Source organism: Panthera pardus, unplaced genomic scaffold (assembly GCF_024362965.1).
Source record: "Panthera pardus isolate Hobbes unplaced genomic scaffold, ASM2436296v1 HiC_scaffold_17, whole genome shotgun sequence".
Classification (NCBI taxonomy): domain Eukaryota; kingdom Metazoa; phylum Chordata; class Mammalia; order Carnivora; family Felidae; genus Panthera; species Panthera pardus.
This window is the reverse complement of record NW_026526732.1, coordinates 74,990,544-75,012,987: the sequence shown is the minus strand read 5'-3', so window position 1 is coordinate 75,012,987 and position 22,444 is coordinate 74,990,544. Positions and strand designations below refer to the sequence as shown.

Genomic DNA, 22,444 nt, shown 5'->3' with positions numbered 1-22,444 from the left:
TGCTCTGAGGAAAGATTCTTCTGGCTCAATAATTAAAATATAATGATCTTATTACAGTTAGAAAAATGATTTATTCATCTTTATTATACATTGATTTTTTGGCATGGCAGAAAACAGGGGAGAGATATTAAATGTAATTCCATGGGGCCAAAGATGGGTCTAATATTACCTAATATCTTCAGAACTGACCAGATCAAGTCAGACAGTAACCTAGAGTTGGAAAGCTGACTCATTCTGTGAAGAGAGGGGTTACTGACGAGGGTAGTGAACACTTGATAAATTAGTGGGATCAGATGGCATGGAGGAGGAGCATTGTGCACACGCCTGGGGAGAGGGAATAAAATACACAAACGGTAAAAGGACAACTGGGAGAAATCCACCGACATAGAAAGATCATAAATGAATGACACATACTCAGAAAGAACAGAAGTAACCTGAAATATGAAAATAGATTGACCGTGTGAGGAGACTGTTCCTTCTCTCCTTGGACACAAATGTGGCCACTATTTTTAAATCACAGAATGGGAAACTAATCAGGCTGATTTTCTCTGAGCAGAATGAACATGGGCATACTGTGCCACATTTAAGTCACCAGAATTCTTTCCTCACAAACAAGTTTGCTTCTTAGTTCCCCACTGTCTTCTAATGCCAAATTCCAAATTGATGCATTTAGTTCCTCCCCATATTACCCTTTAACCTATACATAATTAATAATTTCTAAAATAATTCAGTACTTCTGACCATAGTCTGAGTGTCTATCTAAGTTAACGGCACAGAATCAAGCATGGGATCATGTACAGATTAGCAATGATTTTAATATAAGGGGCAATACTACATATAAGAAAAAAAAGACATGCAAATCAGTAATGATAAATATTTGTTAAGTAGAAAAGTCTGTTTCTTTATTTTTAATGTTTATTTTTGAGAGATAGACAGAACATGAGTGGGGAAGGGGCAGAAAGGGAGGGAGACACAGAATCTGAAGCAAGCTCTTGGCTCTGTGCTGTCAGCACAGAGCCCGATGCCAGCTTGAATTCACCAACCATGAGGTCATGACCTGAGCCAAAGTCGGATGGTCAACCAACTGAGCCTCCCAGGAGCCCCTGGAGAATAACATTCTTGACAAACATGATATTTACATTCTTAAAAAACAAAACAAAATAACAACAACTCTTAAGTGTATTTTCAAAAGGGAAATTTTAGAGAATATGGTTGGACAGAAAACTATCCATATTTATTTAAAAATAAAGTTTTAACATTCTTCCTGAGGAATGGTTTTGTGTCTTAGAAAACCACATGGCTTCTGCTGCTTCTAATAACTTAAACATGGGGAGAGGAGTGTGTTAAGAAAGAAATAAAAATAGGCCCACTTGTTTTTGTAGCTTTATAAATCATGAAATCGAGGTCATGAAAAATTAAGGAAAAAAGTAAGGGGGAAAAAGTCAAGACACAGAAAGATTGAAAGGGAATGTGATGAATTGCTTTTTGAAATCAATACATCAATCACTTATTAGCTCAAAAAATTTCTTGGTTCTTTCCAGAAGTACAGATCCCATGAGACTAAAGCTTAATTTATCAACCTCCCTCCTCAAACCAGTTCTTTTTCCATTTCTTTCTATATTTTTTTTTCTGGGGTCAAACAGTGATACCACCTTTCCTAGTATCTCAGGCTGGATGAGTCATCTTGGAGGTCAAATCAAGCACCAAGCCCTGTGCATTCTGCACACAACCATACCTGCACACACTGCCAACCTTTGCTCCTGCATGCTTGAATGACCTCCTGCCTCCTGTCCCTCCCATGGGCATCTGAACGTCAATGACTTACCCCATGTGCAGATGGGGAGGATGCGCCCAGCACAGTCACTAGTCAATAGCACATATCTTCTCTTCCAACAATTTATCTTCTCCAGCTCATCTTGAACCAAGCACCAAATACGTATTTTTCAAACATCATGCCCATGCTAGACATCCCACACCAGACCCAAGGAGGCTGGTGCTTGCAGTCCAGGGCTTCCTCTGTCTCTTGTGCTAGTCCTTCTAGATCCTGCCTTATCTTTGTCTAGAAGCATTGTCCGGAACCCCCAGGCTTCTGTGAGCTACCCCTTCTCTGGGCTCTTTCATCCATTGGTGTCATTCATTACCTTTTCTGTTGGCATTTAAATTTTTATTGCTAACTACAACTTTCGAAGTTTCATGGGTATAAATCAGAGGCTACAAGTTTACCATAATCCTCTTGTATTGCCCAAAGTATCTTGGAGGGCTCATTAAATGCTTATCCAGTAGTTTTTGGTTTTTGTTATATTTGGGTTCCTTTATTATTTGTGTGTGTGTGTGTGTGTGTGTGTGTGTGTGTGTCTATTGTAGGTTTTTAGTTTGTGGTTGCCATGAGGTTCATATATGTCAATCTATATACATAGCAGTCTGTTCTGGGTCAGCAAGGCAGTAAAAAGTCCCTTTAACACACATCAGGGATTTTTCTTTTTTCTGGACTTTTGGTATTTGCCAAAACAGGATTCTATTAAATTTAAAGGATCTAATTGTATTTACCAAAGCAGGATTCTATTAAAATAAAAAAAAAAAAAACTAATTTACGGTTTCATATTTCTTTGGAGGGGGAAAAGTCTTTTGTAACATTTTCAGGTGATAAGTTACATTAATTGTTGACTGTTGATCACTTGCTATGTAACAGTCACTGTCAGTTCATCAGTTTATTTAATCTTTACAGCATTCCTATAAAAGATTACTATTATTCTTACTTTGCAGATGAAAAATCTGAGAATCAGAGAAGGGAAGTGACTTGCCTAGTGTCACACAGCTAGCATGTTTCAGGGTTAGAATTAGGACCTTGGGTAGGTCTGGTTCTGTCTAGTCTACCCAGGTTATCATTTAAAAATACCATAGGCTGGGTAATTTAAACAACAGAAATTAATTTTCTCACAGTTCTGGAGGCTGGAAATTAAGATTAGGGTGTCCATGGTTAGGTTCTGATAAAAGCTCTCTTCCTGGCTTACAGGCAGCCCCCTTCTCTATGGATCTTCATATGGCGCAGAGATCGCTCTCTTCTTAATCCTCTTCAACCCTCTCTGATTAGGACCCACTCTAATGATGTCATTTAACCTTAATTATCTCCTAAAAGCCATATGTCCAAATACAGTCACTTTAGGGGTTAGTACTTCAATATATGCACCTGGGAGGGACACATTCAGTCCATAAGAGTCTCCAAAACGATGTGGAGATACACGCTGGGCATTATAAAGTGAGATACAAGAAATCACCCAGAGGTAGTTTATCCAAGCCCCAGTTCATCACAACTTTCCACTCCCAACTTAGCTTCCAGTATGCCAGGTCAGTTGACATTAACACCAACTTCCAAATCCTATCTTCTCGACAGCCAAGTAATTCCAATTTTTTACAAGTAGAGTAAGAACTCTTTATAAAATTCAACCCATACTGTTCCGGGTTTTCTGGAGATTTCAGGATGTGAATTTCAGGGGCTTTCTGTTTGACATTGAGGCGCACAGTTGGATGGGGCTGGGGAGGCTGGGATGCCCATGTTCTGCAGTGGTGATAAAAATCCCACCTTACAGTGTTAGCTAGACCCTGCTTTGCTAGTACAAAGGCAGTGGGGAGACCAACCTTACAGATTTACCTAGTTCTGGGTGGCCCCAGTAATAAAATGCCAGTGTCTCAAAAGGGCGTGCAAGCGGACTAATTTGCTATAAGGCAGCTGAAGTTCGACCACCAGGCTTCCCTGGGAGAAGGAAGCCACTGTGTTCAGATTTCTCATGAAAAAGTATATTGGCATTCTATTTCTGCCTTCAAGAATGGAGTCCAGTGCCAAGCAGGATCCAGACATTCCTGCATTTTTACTCTTCCCTGCTGTCATCTCTCAATGATTATTGATATTTCAGAAAAGGGAGCTATTTCTGCAATTCTCATTTTCATTAAAAACACATTTTACAAATATTTTTGTCCTTTAAAATTTTTTCTTATTTGTCTTTTTGTTTGTTTTTAAAACTTCCCTGTTGTAATTTGTTTGGCTATTGTTAGATTTTGGTTGGCTTATTTATTTTTCTTTATTCCAGCAGAAATCATTTGTCATGGTAGTGGTTTTTCTGTTGTGTTCTGGTCAAAATTCTCCTTTCTTTGCTTCTCTCTCAGACTTCTTCCCTCCTTGCTGCTCTGCATAAACTCTAACAATAGGAACCCAGCATAAAGGTCTACCCTACCAACTTTCTGCTGTTACTTTGAAAAAAAAATTAAAGTGTATTATAAAGAAGCAGTAGATAAATCTGTCTTTCCCTTTGTGAAAAGTGGCAGAGAGATTATTTCATCTAGATTGGAGGCAGCTAGAATTCTCCAGTAGTGATTAGTTAGGGTTTACTTCAATTCACACTGGGCCCATCCGCAGAGAAAATGGAGGTGATGTTTCCCAAGCATACAATACTTAAAAGTTCACAGCACAAAAATCTGTATAAAAATGACATTAAAATACTATCTGATATTCAGGAAAATGCATCTGAAGTGAAAATACCAAAACTTGTATTCCGCCCCAATTTTTATACTTGATAAGATTATTTGAGACCCATAAATGAGCTAATAATGTTAAATTCACCCGTATTATATGAAAATGGATATATCATGCATTTTCTATTGCTATACTACTGATTGAGCAAGACTCTGAGAGGCAGCCTCTTTATACTCAAGACCTCCCATGGATGTCACATATCCTTACATGTGACAGTTATCTCTGCCAGGAAGCTCTTCTTCCACCAACTTAAAATCCTCATGAAATAACGCTGGTCTACTTTTATTTCCAACTTCTATTCCAACAGAGAACAGCTAGTCATGAAGAAAAGTGTCTATTTTCCTACATTCCAGACTAAACCAGAAATCCTTTTACATCGTCACCGTGGAAGATCTATGGCACAACCCTATCCTTCAATCGTCTTTTTGTCTCTGCTGACCTACTTTCCAAACACTTTTAAAGTAGTAATTTCAGACTTGTATATAGTTCCAGAGTTTCCTCTGTGAAGTCGTAAACTCCTTGAAGACAAGGACCATGTCTTATATGTTTTGGCATCCTTATGGTGCCCAAAGAAGTGGTTTAAATCTAGTAGTAATAAATTAATGTTGAGTGAATGTGTTTAATTTAACGCATACTTATATAGCGCTCATTTGACTGGAAACTGTTCTGTGTGCTTTATAAATATCAACTCTATTAAATCTTTTAACAATCCAGTGGCATTAGTGTTATTTTCATCCCCATGTCACAAATAAGGAAATCAAGGGACAGAGAGGTTAAGAAATCAGCCAAAGGTCACATAGGTAATACATATCTGAGCCAAGGGGTGCCTGGGTGGCTCAGTTGGTTAAGCATCCGACCCTTGATTTCGGCTCAGGTCGTATCTCACAGTTCATGAGATTGAGCCCCTTGTCCAGCTCCGTGCTGACAACATGAAGCCTGCTTGGGATTGTCTCCTCCCCCTCTCTCTCTGTCCCTCCCCAATGTGTGCATGCTCTCTCTCTCTCTCTCTCTTTCTCTCTCTCTAAATAAACATTTAAAAAATATATCTGAGCCAGCATTCAAACCTTGGCAGTGTGACTCCAAGAGCTGTCTGGGTTCTCTTTGAGGGAATAAATATGTGAAGGCATGAAGAGGTCATCCTCTGATAAACTGTTCACAGTATTATACCTGCTCTGCTAAGAGCAGTTACTCTCTGAGAACCTGTTATTGTGACAGATCGTTTTCTACCCTGACTACCCTGTAACTAAATGCTGCCCATTATTTATGCAGTCTATACTCTTAAAGAGTCTTGCTTTCAATCTCTCTCTCTCTTCTATGCTGATTCTCTTTCACATCTAGTTAATTATGAGTACTTCACACCACTTTTCCAGCTTATCACAGTTATAGTATATTTTGGTGTTATATCTTTTGCCAGATGCTACTTTCCAAAATTACACCAACTGCCAACTTAACAATGCACACATAATTTCACCACCCAAGTGAATGACAAAAATTCTTCTTTAGGGACTATCCATCAGGCTGATTATCAGATATGTCATGCAATTTTCTACTTGGATAAGAGACTAGGAAATTAGTTCCGAGGCTTTTAAAAACAAACACATTCTAAAAAAAATGAATAAATACTTTCTCAGTAAATGTGCTACATGAGTAATATTTCTCTGATTTCAGAGCCCACCAGTAGGAATTTATCTAACTACAAAAATTCCTATTTAGCAGGTACAGTATTATTGTACCAACTCAAATGTGACTACAAAAGAGTGTTTCTTTAGTTTTTTGGGGGATTTTTTTGTTTTGTAAATTAACTAATATGAAGTTCCCATTTGGTCAAGCTGGTGGGAAGCTGTCTTGTCATTGTTGAGGCTCCATCCCCTTCCCTAATTGTCTCACGAAAACTTGTAGTTTCCAGTGATACTTACCAGATAAGGAAGAGTGTCTCGTCCTCAGTCCATCGTCATCATGGATATACTCAAGTATCCAAGCCTGAAGTCCAGTTTGCTGATGGATTGCATGTGAGTGCAGTAATGTTTGCCAAAATTGTTCCCCCATGTGTGAGATCCAGCTTCCCTAGATATACCCTTGTGTTTCCCTTGGAGGCTCTGCCCTTTCCTCCAAAGTTCTCAGGATCAAATTTCCCCACTAGCGGAAATACCTGTATTCCTCTCTACTTTCCCAAGCTAGGAAGTAGCTTTCTCTTGCCATTCTTTCTATCCTTCTCCTCCTCCTTCTCCTCCTCCTCCTCCTTCTTCTTCTTTTTAGTTTTTAAATGTTTTTAATGTTTATTTATTTTTGAGACAGAGAGACAGAGCATGAGCAGGGGAGGGGCAGAGAGAGAGGGAGACACAGAACCTGAAGCAGGCTCCAGGCTCCAAGCTGTCAGCACAGAGCCCGACACAGGGCTTGAACCCGCGAACCATGAGATCATGACCTGAGCTGAAGTCAGATGCTCAACTGACTGAGCCACCCAGGCGCCCCCATTTTTCCTGTTCTTGAGCACATCCTTCCCTTTCCTTCCCTTCTCTTCTAGAGACATAATAATTCAGCATAATTCAGCATAATTCTTCTGTGAGTTCAGGTATTTACAAAACTCAAGGAGAGCAAATGACTGTGAGCAAGTTTGTACTCAAAAGCAAAACTTTATTTGGGCAAGGGGCTGGGGGGAGGGGGGAGACATAGGGAGAAGAAAAACTAAATTAGCAACTGCATGAATTGTTATGTCATATGTGGTGACAGGCTTCTTGCTGTCAGTTTGCTCTCAGTTTTAACCAAGGAGAAAAGACATGCGTGCCACGCAAAGGTATCAACATACAATTTGCCAAGTGTGCACTATTGATAAAAGCCTAAGAGATTTAGAGGACCAAGTTTATCTATTATACATAGAACTCCTCTCTGGGACTGGCTAGAAAGAGATCTTGCTTACGGAGAAAGTTGTTCAAGGTAAAAATGAGACAAATTTGAAGAAAGTAAATGTGTCCAGCCATTTTATTAAAGACTCATGGAAGGAAAAAGCTGTAGGAACACACAAGGGATGAAAAATCAGACACAATCTCAAAACTGGTGCTTTTCCAGTCTTGGGGTAGGAAAGAAAACATTAAAGTAAATCAAGAGTATGCAGGTGTAGTCCTTATGCTATGTGTAAGAGCTGGTGTGTTGACCATGCTACTTTACGGTATAAGCTCCAAGTATGAAACATCTAATAGATGCTAATCCATGAAGCTGTCCAGCCTTGACTTTGGTCTGGAATTTCTTACTCTGGGGATACTGAAAAAAAGTAACATTTTAATGTCTCAACCTAACTGGTACCCAGCTTTTTATTATACCATTAATCACTCCACTAAATCTGATGTTCTTACTTACCCATACCCACTTAAACGTGGAACAGTTTTAATCCAGGAAGAAGGGAATTTTGGTCTGGAGGTGAACACATTAAAACACATCACTATCACCAAAACTTTCTTAAACTTTGGATGAATCAGTGTTTGCAACTCTCAAGGGCATTACAATGATTTGTTTGAGGTCTGTTTGTGATTTGTATGCCATGTTTATTAAAGGTGATATAAAAGGTTATGTAAGGGACTTAATCCCCATGGTTTTGGCAAATAACCACTATCATTTAGTGGGAAGTGGGTGGCATGTCAGTTGTCAGCTGTAATTTCTCCTTACACATACTTTTCTTATTATACCTCTTATACCCACACAACTTTTGACAGACCATGTTGGGGGTTCTGAAGCAGGGGGGAGCTAAAGAGCTACCTGGTGAGAGAGAATATTTTAATAGGACATATAAAATCTAGTACTTTAATTGGAAAGAAACAGTAATGGGATGTTGAGGTTATTTTCTTCCACCAAATCTGTAAGGACTTTAAGCCAATTTCTGTGAAAAATTGGTGTAGAATTTTGTCTCCTACTCACTTCAAAGATCAAGGGCAAGACATGTAGAATTACTACTAGATTTCATTACAGCTAAGTTCCGTCATTATTTTATGCCCCATTAAGGAGAAAACATGGCACCAATTAAATTGACACAATATTTTCTTATCACCTAACATTTTTATATGATTGAAAAATATTTTGAGGCTCATTTTAGATATAGATTTTATTATATATCATACTTTTCTGTTTCTGTGCCTTTCTATGCCCCTAATAAAATTTCAATACCAGCTAATGGTGCCAGACCTTTGCATTTAAGATGGTGCTATTGCCCATCATGAAATTTGTAGCTGTTTTTCTACCTCATGAAGGACTGGGGCTAGGCACTAGGCATCGATCAGCACCAGACCTCCCAGTGCTTGCATTCTTAGTGCCATCTTCATTTTACTGTTCCTTCTCAGAATCATGTCAAGCTCCTCGTCCATTTTGTGAGAACTTGTCCAGTTCAAACTTTAAAAAAAATTTTTTTAATGTTTATTTTTGAGACAGAGAGAGACAGTGCATGAATGGGGGAGGGTCAGAGAGAGAGGGAGACACAGAATTCCAAACAGGCTCCAGGCTGTAAGCTGTCAGCACAGAGCCCGACATGGGGCTCGAACCCACAGACCGCGAGATCATGACCTGAGCCGAAGTCGGATGCTTAACCGACTGAGCCACCCAGGCGCTCCCAAACTTTATAATAAAAGTGGACACCCCATTCCCTCAGGAAACCCTGCTCACGGCACCATGGCAGACAAAGCAAGGGGCCAATATCAACAGTAAATACTAGCAATACTTAATTCTTTCTTAATTTTTAGATTAAAAAATAGAGTAGAAGTCCTGACATTTTCTTCCTGCACTGGGAAGTGCTTGTTCCACTTCCACTGGGCTGCTTGTTCAACCCACGGGCATTTTGCACTCAACTTTGGAGACTACCATGTAAACAACTGTATTAATCTCATGGTGTAAACATTTGAGGAACTGAAAAAACTCAAGTTTAAGAGTTTGACTGTGTTTTTTTTTTCTCTCAATTTAATATGGGTGTGAGGCAGGGAGGGGTGGAAGTTCTTTTGGAAATAACTAAAATTATGGCCATATATATTTTTGAATCTTTTAAAAATACACTGTGTATTCACTCCAGTAATTCTGTTGATGCCCAGCTTTAGACCAAAGACAACGCAAATTCTTAAACAGGAACAAAATAATAATTGGCAGCTGTGCACAATAAGGCAATCAAGGGCCATGTGTTGCATCATAAACCCCTAGAGCAAAGAAATGTGCCTGATGTTGGATAATGAAGTGTATCCAAGAAAATAAATACAATGGACTGTGTTATTTTAAGGGTAAGACTGTTATTCCCTCCTGTCAGAAACAGATAAAATTTTATTTCTTAACATAGTGCAACTTACTCAAGAAACCTTTTGGGCTGCATATCCACTGGGGTAAAATACTGAATAACTGCTCACATGTGATCACACCTCCTTACTCCTAAAATTTTGATGCTGCGCAAAATAAACATAATTTTTCTAAAGAGTGAATTTCTAAGACAGAGCATTATAAATATAGCATTTTTAGTAAAGCCCAAGCCAGATTGTTTCTCTTTGTCGGCTTCTAAGGAAGGCTGCAACCACTAATCTGATTACACACCACTGCCAACTTCAGATACCATTGGATAGCCCTTCCTTGAAAGCAGTTCACTACTTTTGTTCCTACCTGAATCTGAGTATAATATCATAAAGATTTCCTAAACTGGAAGAAACCTTAGTAAATAATGTATTTTCCCATACAACTCACTGTCAAGTTTTGGTTGAAACTTTGTAAGGCGAGAGCCCCTATGTTGTTGTTGTTACATTGTTATGATATATTGTTATATTGTTGGGTCTCTCAACCCCTGGGTGAGGATGTGATGTTTGCAAATGGTACATTCCTTAAGACAAGACTGAGAATGGCTTGCCACTTCCTCCCACCCACAATTGTGTAGAGGAGGGAGAAGAAAAAGCCAAGTAAGAATCTCCCAGAAAATAGCAAATGTTAATATTAATCACACTCCCATCCACATCCAGATGGCCCAGACTCATTTATGTGAACATACATGTAATGGAAGTTTTGTAACTGTAATAATTTACAAATTTATGAAATTATTGCAAATTTTTAATGATTTGCAAATATTACAAATAATTTGAGTATTATAAACATTTTGTAATAATTGTAACAGAAGCTGTAAAATGTACCCTTTCCCTTATCTAGAAAAAGAGAATGGTGTGGTGAACACAGCATTGTTTCTGTCAAATCTATAACAGATACTCAACCCCCAGAGTAATCAGAGGATGCAAATTCAAACAGCAATAAGATACTATTTACCCCCATCACACTGTCAAGTATTGGAAAGCCAAATCATATAAAGGTGTGTGGAAATAAGAACCATCATGGACTGCTGATGGATGTCTGAAATCATTTCATGGTGAATAGTCTCATAGCAGTGAGTGCAGTTAAATATGCAGATACCCTAGGACTCAGTGATTCTATTCCTGAGTACATTGTCCTGTTATAATTTCCATGCAGATGCCCACAGACTTGTATAAAGATATCCTTTGCAGGGTTATGGGTGAAAATCAAGGCAGTCTACAGTTCCATGAATAAGGAAATGAATAAAATGGGGCATACATGCAATGAACAGAATACTATGCAGTGATCAGAAGCAATGAGAAGTATTTTTTCTTCACTATTTTTGTTTTGCACTGTAGAAAACAACAACAACCAGAAACACACAGCTTTTCTTCACATTTGCACGGATTTTTAGGAAATCACCGCTTTTCCCCTGGAGGAATAACCTTCAGACAAAAGAGAAGTAGTATCACATTGCAAACTCTGCAAATCCCTAAAATCAACTGCTTGAAGACAATCCCCAGGGACTGGGAAGAAAACAAATGTCACAAGAGATGAGAGGAGAACATGTAAGGATGGCAAGCTGGGGAAATGAGCATTTTTAGTGCCATTGACCCAGACCAAGATACCTTTTTCTCTTGGCACCCACGGCCACCACCTCAAAGGGATGATTGTTGGTCTGCAGTCTGAAGAACTCTTCTTAAATGAAACGAGAGTCGCTTTGAGAAGTGTATATACGCACATATATCTTTGATGTATATATCAACATGCATAGATATCTGAAGCATAACTTAAAGGAATAAAACAGATTTGTAGCAAATATTCCTTATGGAAATTTTTAAAAAACATAGTAATACTACACATTTTTCAAGAGTACACATTTTATAGAAACAAATGGAAGTTGGATTGCAAGGACTTACAGAAGAATGGGTGCTGATGAGGTTGGGGGGGAATGGAATGAGGACAAAAATTAATATAATGCAAAGCAGCCCCATCCTTATTAGTGTGTCATCAATCGAAAAGTCTGATCAACCAGATTCTGGCCTTCTGAGATTTGGCTCTATCACCTCTATGTACACAGCTCTGGAAGCATGGGGGAAATCTGCATTAGGGGTTATATTGTACGATCACTCATTCTATTTCTGAATCACATTTGAAATCACACGTGTTTGGCCTTAACTTGTGCACATTCTTTGAATACTATTCCAATAATAGTCCATGAAGCAGAAGAGCTAAGGAACCACAGGGTCATCTGATCCAAGCTCCGTTTCACAGATAAGAAAGCTGAGATTGCAAACAGTCCAGGGATCTTCAAGGCCTCCTTTTAGTTTCTTGGCTTCTTATTATATGTGAATTTGATTTCAGCTCATTTGAAGAATCGGTTTCCTTTTCTAAATACTATCTTTCCTCTCTGCAGTATTGCTTCAAATTCAGCAAAAACAGGGGTATGGAGAGGATTCAAACCAAAACTATTTTAAGTGTAAGAATCTAGGCAGATAATAAAAACATGTTTTTTAACTTATTTAAATTGTGTGCATCTGCATTTATTTGTTTTCAGATTTTGTAGGTTCTGTGGGTGGTAGTCCAGGAAAAAAACACACAGAGACATTTGCTTTGGGACTGCCCAGCATAAACAGCATTACCACGGCAGATCGGAATGTGTGAGCCGAAAACCAATACAGGGTCAGAATCCAGACCCAGAGGTAGCCTATGCACTTGAAGGTTTCCTGTTGAAGGACACATGCTCCTTCCAAGGATACAAAGATCTTTACCAGGACTTTCAATTCACTACTGCTTTGTGTCCTGGCTACAGCCATCCACTGCCAAGTTGCTGTTTGGGCAACAGTTAATTATCAGCTGTCTGGACTAGCTCACCGTAAACATATTACAGTGTTTCATCGCTCATGTTTTATTTAATTTCACTTGTCATCAAGGTCCTTGATTGGAGCTCTGCGATTTAGATTGGGAGAGGTGGTTTTTACTCCTGTTGAAATCTGCTTATCACTCAGTCCGTGCTCTGCTCCAGAGGTAAAGGATGAGACTCTCTCGCCCACCAAGACAGGCTCTGGTGCTCTCTAGGGCAGCTCCAAGAAGGAGTTGGGCCATTTATCCTAACTGTGATGCTATTGCAAGAAGCTAAATGAGAGACACATGGCGGTTTTCGGGTGGTATAATCTGTCTTCAGTTAATAATGGCATTTCCAGTGTGGGATTACTAATGAGAAGACCCTAGGACCACTGCCCAAACTTCAGATGTCAAGAATCAGTAAACTCCCACATAGGTTTTGCGAACCATGAAGAAAACTTCAAAGATCAGATACAGTTTTCCATGGAGATGTCTGTGTTTTGCCGGATGCTCTGGCAAGGATACAGAGCACTCATATTCAACACACAGAAACACATGTGAACACATACAAACATGGCCATACCAAACGATCCTCGTAGTGTATCGACCTCAGGCCTCCTGCCCGGGCCCTCAGCAAAGCCACTGGAAGAACCTAGAATAAACCCCAGCTCTGACACTCAGGTAAGTGGAGACAGGTGTAAGAAAGATCCTCCACGGTAAGGTGTGTCAGGCAGCCCAACACATGCCTACATGCCTCTCTACGTTCCTCTCTGATATGGACAAGACACATGTGAAACATGCTTCCTCCAAAGGGAGATCACACCCTCCAATGCCTCTCTGTCAGAACTGTGGGCTGTGTTCCCAGCTGGCAAGGGTAGATTTTACCCCCTGACTGTACAAAAGAGCTGAGAAAGGAGCTTCCCACTGAAGAACCCATAAGGTTCTTCAGTACAACTTGAGTGTTTCCCTCTTCAGTGGGAATAAGAAACAATAACAAAGTAAATAAAAGTAAACCATGGGACAAAAATTTCATACACTCAGCAAATATATCATGTTTTTAAAAGATGAATTTGCCCAAAGTCTTTATGTCTATCGTTTCCCCTCCCCAGCTCTTCCCCCCACTCCGCCCCAACACACACACTCAAATAGTAGGCATTGCCAGAAAGCGTTATTTGGAGCTGATTCTAACTTTCTAAGAGTATTGGAAACAACTCCTAGCTACTGAGGCCATGATCATCTGCTTTTGCACCTAAGAGAGAAATTATGTGCAAAATATGTGTTAATAAGAGGACTTTCTGTTATCATAGAAACAGCATGACATTGATAATAACTTTACCTTTCACTTTTAAGTGTATAGTTTTGTAATAATCCATAAAATAAATTATATTGGTCAGCAACCCTACAGTCATTTTAGATGCACTGAGCCATTATTGGTACTAAACAAAGGTGGGAAAGAAAAGGAAGGTGAGTTAGACGTGGTTCTGGCCCTCAAGATATTCTTCAGGGTGTGCTTTAGGAGTAGATGCATACCCGAAATACTGGCACAGTAACAAAAGCATCATAAATAGGAAAATGGTCGAAGGGCTACAGAGGCCCAGACAAGGGAGTATGCAGTCTATATAAACATATACGTGTTCCATATATGTGTATTGGAACAACTGCAAAAAGAAGAAACACAGTTTTTACAATCAAATACTTTCTTTAGCTCCTCTTAAATGGCTTTGCGCAAGCTATCTGGGTAAGTAATCAATATGAATATAGACACCGAAGTTGATTATAAGCTACGTGAGGGCAAGAATGAAGCACCTTTATTCACCGCCGTGTTTCCACCTCAAAAAATAGTGCTCACGTAAAATTATTTTAAGTGAAATTGCCTAGGAAGAGGAAAAGATATGGGGTATAGAAGAAACTGTGAGAGAGACCCCAAAAGAGTATGGAGGTGGTCTTCCAGTCCAAAGATGTACTTTGCCAAGGGCAAGAGGGAGATGGCTTGGCCACATGGTGCAGGCTTGGTGGAGGAGGAAGGGAGGTTATTTAGGACAAGGGGGCGGCAGATGAAGCAGGATCCCTTTTGGCCCCTCTTTCTAGCACAGAGTTCTGGGTACCCAAGAAGTCAGGCCCTGTGCTTGCAATGGAGGCAAATGATGTCAAGAGGGAAAATCGGGTCGGATTAAGGTGAGAAGGGTGTAGAATACATATTCAGAAAAGGCTCTTAGTAAATAAAAGACCCAGAGCAAGAGGTGGGGGTGGAAGTTTGACAGAGGCAGGGCGGGCTAGGGGAACTGAGAGGCTGAGTGGGAGCGGGGTGTGAGTGTGGCAGAGGATGGGGGCTTGACTGGAGATGTGCATCATACAGATAAGGGAGAGAGGATAGTGGTCTGGAGAGGACAGCAGCAAGGGAATGAGGCTTGAGGCAAGCTGACCAGCCTCAGAGTTTCCTTGGTGGAAGGCTGCTCTGAGGGTCAGTCCCTGTCAAGCCCCAGTAGGGCAAGGGGAGCAACAGCCCCCAATCAAGTCCCCTCTCTTAGAAGCCAGGAAAAAGCTGGACCTTGTTTTCAGAGGTCTGCATTCCTCTGCAAAGCTTCCTCTGGCCTAACCTTGGAAGTCATGCATCAATTCCACTACCTTCTGGTTATAAGGGAGTCTCTAAGACCAACCCAGATTCATAGAAAGGGAATTACATTGTACTTCTTGCAAGGCAAACAGCAAGATCACATTGTAAGAGACTGTGGTGGCCACTTTGGAACATTCAGTCTTCACACACCCTTACTGTGGTGAAAGCAGACTTTTTTCTTTTTTGCTGGTTTCTCAACCTCCATGAGCAAATAAAACCACCTCGGCCCAATTGCTCAAAACTCCAAATTGAATGATAATCCTCACCTCCTCTCTTTCCTGCACTCCTCAGGTTTAATGCATCCTCAGGTCCTTTCAACTTCACTTCTGAAACAACTCCCAGGTATATTCACCCCTCTGCACCTCTGCTCGAGCCACCCTGCTGCCACCGTCTCCCACCTAAACCACTATAGTAGCCCGGGGATGATCTCCTTGCTTCCATTCTTGTCCCCTGTAATCCATGTATTCTACAACAGACAGGTTAATACAGTTAATGCTCATACATAAGATCATACCACTCCCATGCTTAAAAACCTGTGACGGCTTCCCAGGGATACGGCCGTATCCCAACTGGGATACAATCCAAATGCTGTCATCTGGCTTCCAGAGCCTTCCATGATTTAGCCCCAGGTCTTCACACCAGCCTCTTCAGGCCATCCCTTGATGCCTTGTCTACTCTGCCCTTACTCACATTTGCTGCTTTCTTTTACTTTCTCAAACTCCCCTGGAGCCAGCATCTTGTGTCACCTTCCTGGAATATTCTCTGACTGTGCATACTGGCTTCTTGTTCTTTAAGAGCCACTTCCTCATGGCTTTTCCAATCTCCTAATAGAAAAGTAGCCCCCCAGGTCACTGTCATATTGCCTGATTTAATTCACTAGTTGAAACGCAGTTAAGATATAGGGATGTGACAGGTAACTTTTGGGGTCATGAGAACAACAACAACAAAAAGCTGTAGCTGCATTCATAAGTGTTTTACATTTTCTTAGTCAGACACCTCCTACCTCCCTTAAAATGGCAGTTCGTAGGAACAGAAGACTTCTCTGTAGACCAGTTCCTGGAAAAACTGCTGACATAAGGTAGGAGTACAGTCTTCACTAATGATTTAGTACCTGGAAGAGCCTGGTAACTTAACCCAGTACACAGTAAGTGATTAACACATTTCTCTTATAATAATAATTATTTAATTAATCTAAGTGTCTTAATTTGCCAATAGGGGCACTGAAGCCAGGATTAGTAAATCGTTTGCCCAGCGTCACTAGGATAGGTGCGAATAGTATCACAACTAAGCTTAATTGTTAAAATCAAGAGTCTCATCTTTTTATTACGAAAGAAATTTTTAAAAAACCAAACAACTCTTGGGGCACCTGGGTTGGGTGGCTCAGTCAGCTGAGCATCTGACTTTTCATTTCGGCTCAGGTCATGATCCCAGGGTCATGGGATTGAGCCCTATGTTGGGCTTTGTGCTGAGTGTGGAACCTGCTTGAAATGCATTCTCTCTCTCTCTCTCTCTCTCTCTCTCTCTCTCTCTGAAATTAAAATAAAATAAAATACCAAATAACTCTTACTTGTATTGAACATCCATCCACTCTGTGCATTAGCTGGAGCCGTGGGATCTCAACTGTGACACTGACCAGTAGCGTGGCATTGAGCAAGCATGCAGGAGAAGAGGGTCTGATTTCCCTCTCAGGCATTTGAGGATGCTATGAAGCCACATGGAGGCATTTACTCCCTCATTGGGGAAGTTTGGGTGTTCCAAGAGTGTAAATGCCCCTCCCTTACCTTCGTCCTTTTCTTTTGTCATTATATCCCTTTGATCTAGAAGGCTGATTCTTGCCACAGCTTGCACTTCATAGGTGAATGCCCAAGACTGGAAACACAGCTTGAAACACCATTTTCCACCAACTAATCCTTGGATCACACATGACCCCTTGAAAATAAGATCAAATAAGATTAGGAAATGCAAAAACCATTCACAGGCACACAAACATATTGAAAGATTTGAGAAATTTTTCTGCAACGTGTCCTTCACCCTCTTTTTAACACAGATTTTTTTCCTAATCTATATTGCCTTAGAGATGATGATGCATACATATTAAGGTAGATCCAGGTTACTGTCAGAGACAAACTGATTCATGGGCAAGGTTCATAAAATTCAATAAGGTGTAAGGATATGACAGGTTGCTTTCTAGACCATCATAAAGAATAAAAAGGATGTAGTTGGAAAAATAGCTCCAATTCTTCACTCTGTCCCGCATCCATACTCTTTATTATGTGACTTTCCAGCTCTTGAATCTGAAATGGCCTTATGACTTGTTTTGGCCAACAGAATACAGAGGAAGGGACTTTGTACCATTTGTCAACCTAAGTCCTGAACAGTCTTGCATGCTGCTCCTGGCTTCCTTGGAAACCTGTCATCACTCTTCACATGAGCCTGGGCTAGCTCTCCAGATGATGAGAGACAATGTGGCCCAGTCAACCCCATCACTCCAACCAAGAGCCAGCCAATCACCAGACGTGGAAGTGAGACCACCCTAGACTGCGTCAGTCCCCACTGAGCCATCAGCTGATGACAGATGACAGTGTAAGCCCTGCCAAGTTCGTCCGAGCTGGCCAGGTCAGCACAATGCTCAAGCCCATCCATGATATACTCGTGAGCACTAAGAAATCATAGTTGTTTTAAGCCATTAATTTGGAGATGGTTTGTTACCTAGCAATTCAATAATTAATACACAAGGCAAAACTCCCATTTACTCCCACAGACAAAAAAGGAACCCTGAAAAACACAGGACGATGATACGATATAACATAGCACTAAAGCTGATTGAAGCAAAATGATAAGCATTTCCAAGACAGAAGTTAGGTCTTATTCACGTTTATATCCCTACAACCAAACACAATGCTGCGCACATGGGGTGTTCAATAAATGTTTTTGAGGAATAAGATCGTGGTAAATTGCCACTGTACCCAAGAGCTAACTCTGCACAAGAACCAATGGATTACGTGTTACAGTTTCAGAAGGACATAAAAAAGAAGCAGACCTAAAAACAAGAAGTGATACTGATGGCAGACAGTTAGAAATTAATAGTTTTCCTGATCTGAACTCATGATTCTCATGCTCCTGGGAGTAGAGGTGGGCGGCCCTTACAGCATCTGCACCGCAGGATTAACATCTGTGTGAACGTGGACATAGAAAAAGGCAGAGGGGATGAATTCCTGAATTGTTCTTACTGACATTCGCGGATATGGTTCCTTGGATGATTCTAGTTCACAGGTGCACTGGCCACACACTAATTGAAAGAATTATTTTCTTAACATTCGGTGTCATCTGCAAAGGCTTTTGTGAAGAGCATAATTGTTTCAACCAGCTGCTAGGAACTGTTTTTATTAATTTTTTTTTAAAAATCAAACAATGCCAAAGCAGAGGGTGTTTGTAATATTTCCCCCTCCACATTCTTCTGGGGGATTAAATGAAAAACAACAACCTACAGCTTTATGAGGCTAAGACCTTTGAAGACCAAGGAATTGGGTTCTGTAAACAGCAACAACAGAAATGTGTCCTTTTTCTCTCTATTTTTATCCTCACCCCATGATAGGCTGTCCTGTGTGCAGCGTGTCTGATTAGTGAAGCCCAGAGTGGCCATATCCTGAATCCCTACACTAGCACAATCTGACAGACTGCAGGTCTGACTTCCACTGTGTGTGCTGCCTTAAACTAGAGAAGATGCCACAAGTTCTATGATTTCTGTCTTTGGGTCACGGCCAGACCCATCTCCAAGGGACTGGCTCTAATAGCTAAAAAATCTCTTTCTGGAGTCAACTCTTCAATGTATAAGGATTTCCAGGTTTTCCCAAAGGCAGTCTGTAAGTCCCCCAAACCTAAATGTCATTTCAGCATTACACCACTTTCTTCTAATTATTTGTTTTCCCTCCCTCTTTGATTTTAAGTTTCTCGAAGTGGTGAGTTAAAAAAAAAAAAAGGAAAACAGTACAAAAGAGACAAGTGAGAGACCAAAGGAAAAATTATACATGTTGCCATTCTTATCACAAGGGGAAGCCAGCTGTGATCTAGAAAAAGGATCATAAGAACTAAGGTTGAAAATGGCAGACTGTACTTCTAAAAAATGAAAGAAGGTATAGATCGAGATGGAGTATTATGGTTTAAGGCAGCATGGGGCTCTTTGACTATTTGGAATCTTTGGAAATACTTTAAGGTCAAACTAGATGTTCTGAGCAGGGTGTTACATATACTTCCCTGAGGTTACAGCTTTGTTACAACACACAACTGAAAAAACTCAGCATAGTCCTCAAAACGTAATGCATTCATCCTGGAACATGATTTCCTTACCTTAAATTTTTTTTTCCTTTTTTCACATTAAAATCAGCAGCAAATTAAATGCAAATGTCTAGAGAAATGAAACACTTGCACTACAAATTTACACACACCAAATCAGAAAAAGAGAAAGTTATAGTCCTCTCGCGGATTGTAAATCCCCAGACTTCTAAATATGTACACTCAATGTATTAAAGAGCAACTTAACCTTGCTTGGAGGACTTTGACTTATGCAATTCCCAACATATGTTTATTCTTCAAACTAAACAATTGCATTTCCATTGGGTTTAATATTAATATGCCAGTTTCTGCTAGTGCTTAAGCTACTTGTTGGAAATAAGTCTGGTGCTTTAAAACATTACCTAGACCCTTTTAGATAGGCGGAAGCCCGTATAAAGGAAAATCATCAAAGGGGAATGCCAAATTGTAATCAAATGCCAGATTGTTTTAAAAGACAAAACGTAAAGAAGCAATCACATATTCAAAGTCACACAGGGGCAAACTCAGCCATCAAATTCCAATGGGTTTTGCCATCACTCATAGACACCTCTCCCAGCAGGCGATCTTTACAGCTAGGTTATTGCAGAGTGTACCATTTGCTCAACTTTAATGCACCACCAAAAGTCACCACCCCCACTCTACTACATCAACTGAGCTTCACGTCATCCTGTCCCAGATGTTGGATGTATTAGATAAAATGGGGGAAATGGTACACTTCCACTTTTTAACATTTCTTTGTAATTGCTTCACCTAATGTAGCTCTCAATCACCCCATCCTTACTGATCTTCCCAGACCAGAAACAGATGTGCAGTGTCATTGTATACTCACTATTTAATGATTAAAAACAAGGGAACCCAATACGGCAGGACAGGGTTGAAAGTCACCATGTAGATATTGGATTTCCCTTTGTATTTAGAGGAACTGTGTGGAAAACCCACAGAGGGAAGGTAGAATTAGAGTGAGAATCAAAGCTGCCTTTTGCTGAAATTACTTATATAATAGGAGAATGTGGAAAGACTCCTTTAGATCTCCCAACACCCCCTGCTAAGGATTCTCCACTTTCAAATATATTATAAGGACTACAACCCAAGAGTTGCTTTTCCCATATGAGGAAACAAGGAAGATTCCATCCCCCCAAATGTAGTTTACTGGTCAGCCTGAACATTCTGGAATGTTTTAATGTTTAATGTTTTAATCAATAGTTAAAACCCTCATTCTAACAGATTCAGTTACCTCAGAGAAGAGGCCACCCCCCAGAAATGTCATGTGGAAGCCAAAGCCACAGGGAAGCTGGGGCCTGATGGGTTAGCAGCAGGTGATCCAGATGTGCACATCTGTGGCAACCCACCCCCTCCCTCAGGCAATGGCTGGGCTGCATTCTGTCACTGGGGACAGCCAGCACAATGGGGAGGCAGAAGAACAAGGTAAAATGACATTTGGAGGGTTTTTTGAGTTATGATGATATTCTTTGAAATTCCCAAGCGTTGTGAAGGGTCTTCAAAGGGATTCTCAACTCCAGGATTTAGTGCTCTGGGCAGCCGCCCAGGTACCATACAAAAATCCCCATGTGTGCACGTCTCCTTTGTTACCCATGTATATACTCCCTCCCTGACGTCAAAGCCATGTTTGCTCAGCTTGTTGAAAATGTGTTTCTTGCTGGCCACATTCTTCCGTTTTCTGAGTCAGTGAGGTTTCTGCAGAGCCGATGGCACTGAAGCCGCTCCCTCCATCGAAGGGACAAGGAGGACACTTGTTTCTGTGTCGAGCCACATGCTCACCAGACAAGGCTTGTTTGTCTAAGAAACCTTGTGCTTATTTTTTGTTTCTGTTTGTCTGGCATCTAACCAGCGTTGTCGTAAAATGTCCATCCTTTAGCTTTGTGAATGGGAGATCCCCAGATTCAGTGTCTCTTGGTGGAGACTTGCTCTAAAGATTGGCCTGGACGTAGCTGAGCCCAGCATATGACACACTTCTCTTCCTGCCCTGAAGAGCAACAAAAGTAGGGCTGGAGGAGGATTGGGGCTTACTATGAGTGATGGCGATCAGCCCTGGCCCTTCTGAGGTCTAAAAGCTTCCGAATGCTTGCCAAAGTTTTCACTGAAGTATATGTAGTATAAGAAACTCTAAAAGGGGAGGGAATGACAGTCACCTTGATTATTTGATAAACTTGTTTCAGCTATTTGGAGACTTAGTCATTGACAGCTACTCCAAGTGGATTGCCAAAGCCTTCATCACATCTTTGGTAGATTATAATTGTACTGTAAAGCCTAGAAAGAAGGATCTGTGACTAACAGCCTGGTCTGTCCCATGTAATGTATTAGTAAGAATGGCGTAAAGACAGAATGTCTGTTACATGTCTATGATATGGCAGATTTTCAACATTTATTCTCTGACTTTAATTCTATGAGGTAGTTACTCCCATTTTACAGCTGGGAAACTGAGGTAGAGACAGCTTATATAGCTCATTCAAATTCACACAGCTGAAAGTTGATGGAGTCACAATTTAATCACAGACTTTTCCTACAACATCAGAGTGCTGGAAAAAAAATAGTCTCTGACATTATATTCCTTACAGAAAGATCTCATAACTTCATGGCCAGGCTCTGACAGATCTGGTGGTCTTGTCATGATCACAGATGTCACATGGTAGATAACAAGTAGCACTGGAAGCTTCTGACAATCTATTGTGTGACTGACTATTCCACCTGAGTGCCTTTACCATTTTGTCTCCACACCTCATCCTAGTGACATTTTTCCTCACCTCTAGGACTGAAATAATTAAAAATGCACTTATGTTCAAAATTGAGAATTTAAAGAGACTCTGCCCTCATTG

At 40.5% G+C, this 22,444-nt stretch overlaps 1 long non-coding RNA gene across 1 annotated transcript; it reads right to left on the bottom strand.

Moving 5' to 3' along the window:
* Positions 1–7,493: 7,493 nt before the first annotated feature.
* On the bottom strand, positions 7,494–17,295 carry LOC109263365 (uncharacterized). Its single transcript, XR_002078175.2, has 2 exons — positions 17,060–17,295; positions 7,494–7,786 (listed from the first exon to the last, which is right to left on the bottom strand). It is a non-coding gene; the product is annotated as an uncharacterized LOC109263365 (long non-coding RNA).
* Positions 17,296–22,444: the final 5,149 nt, after the last annotated feature.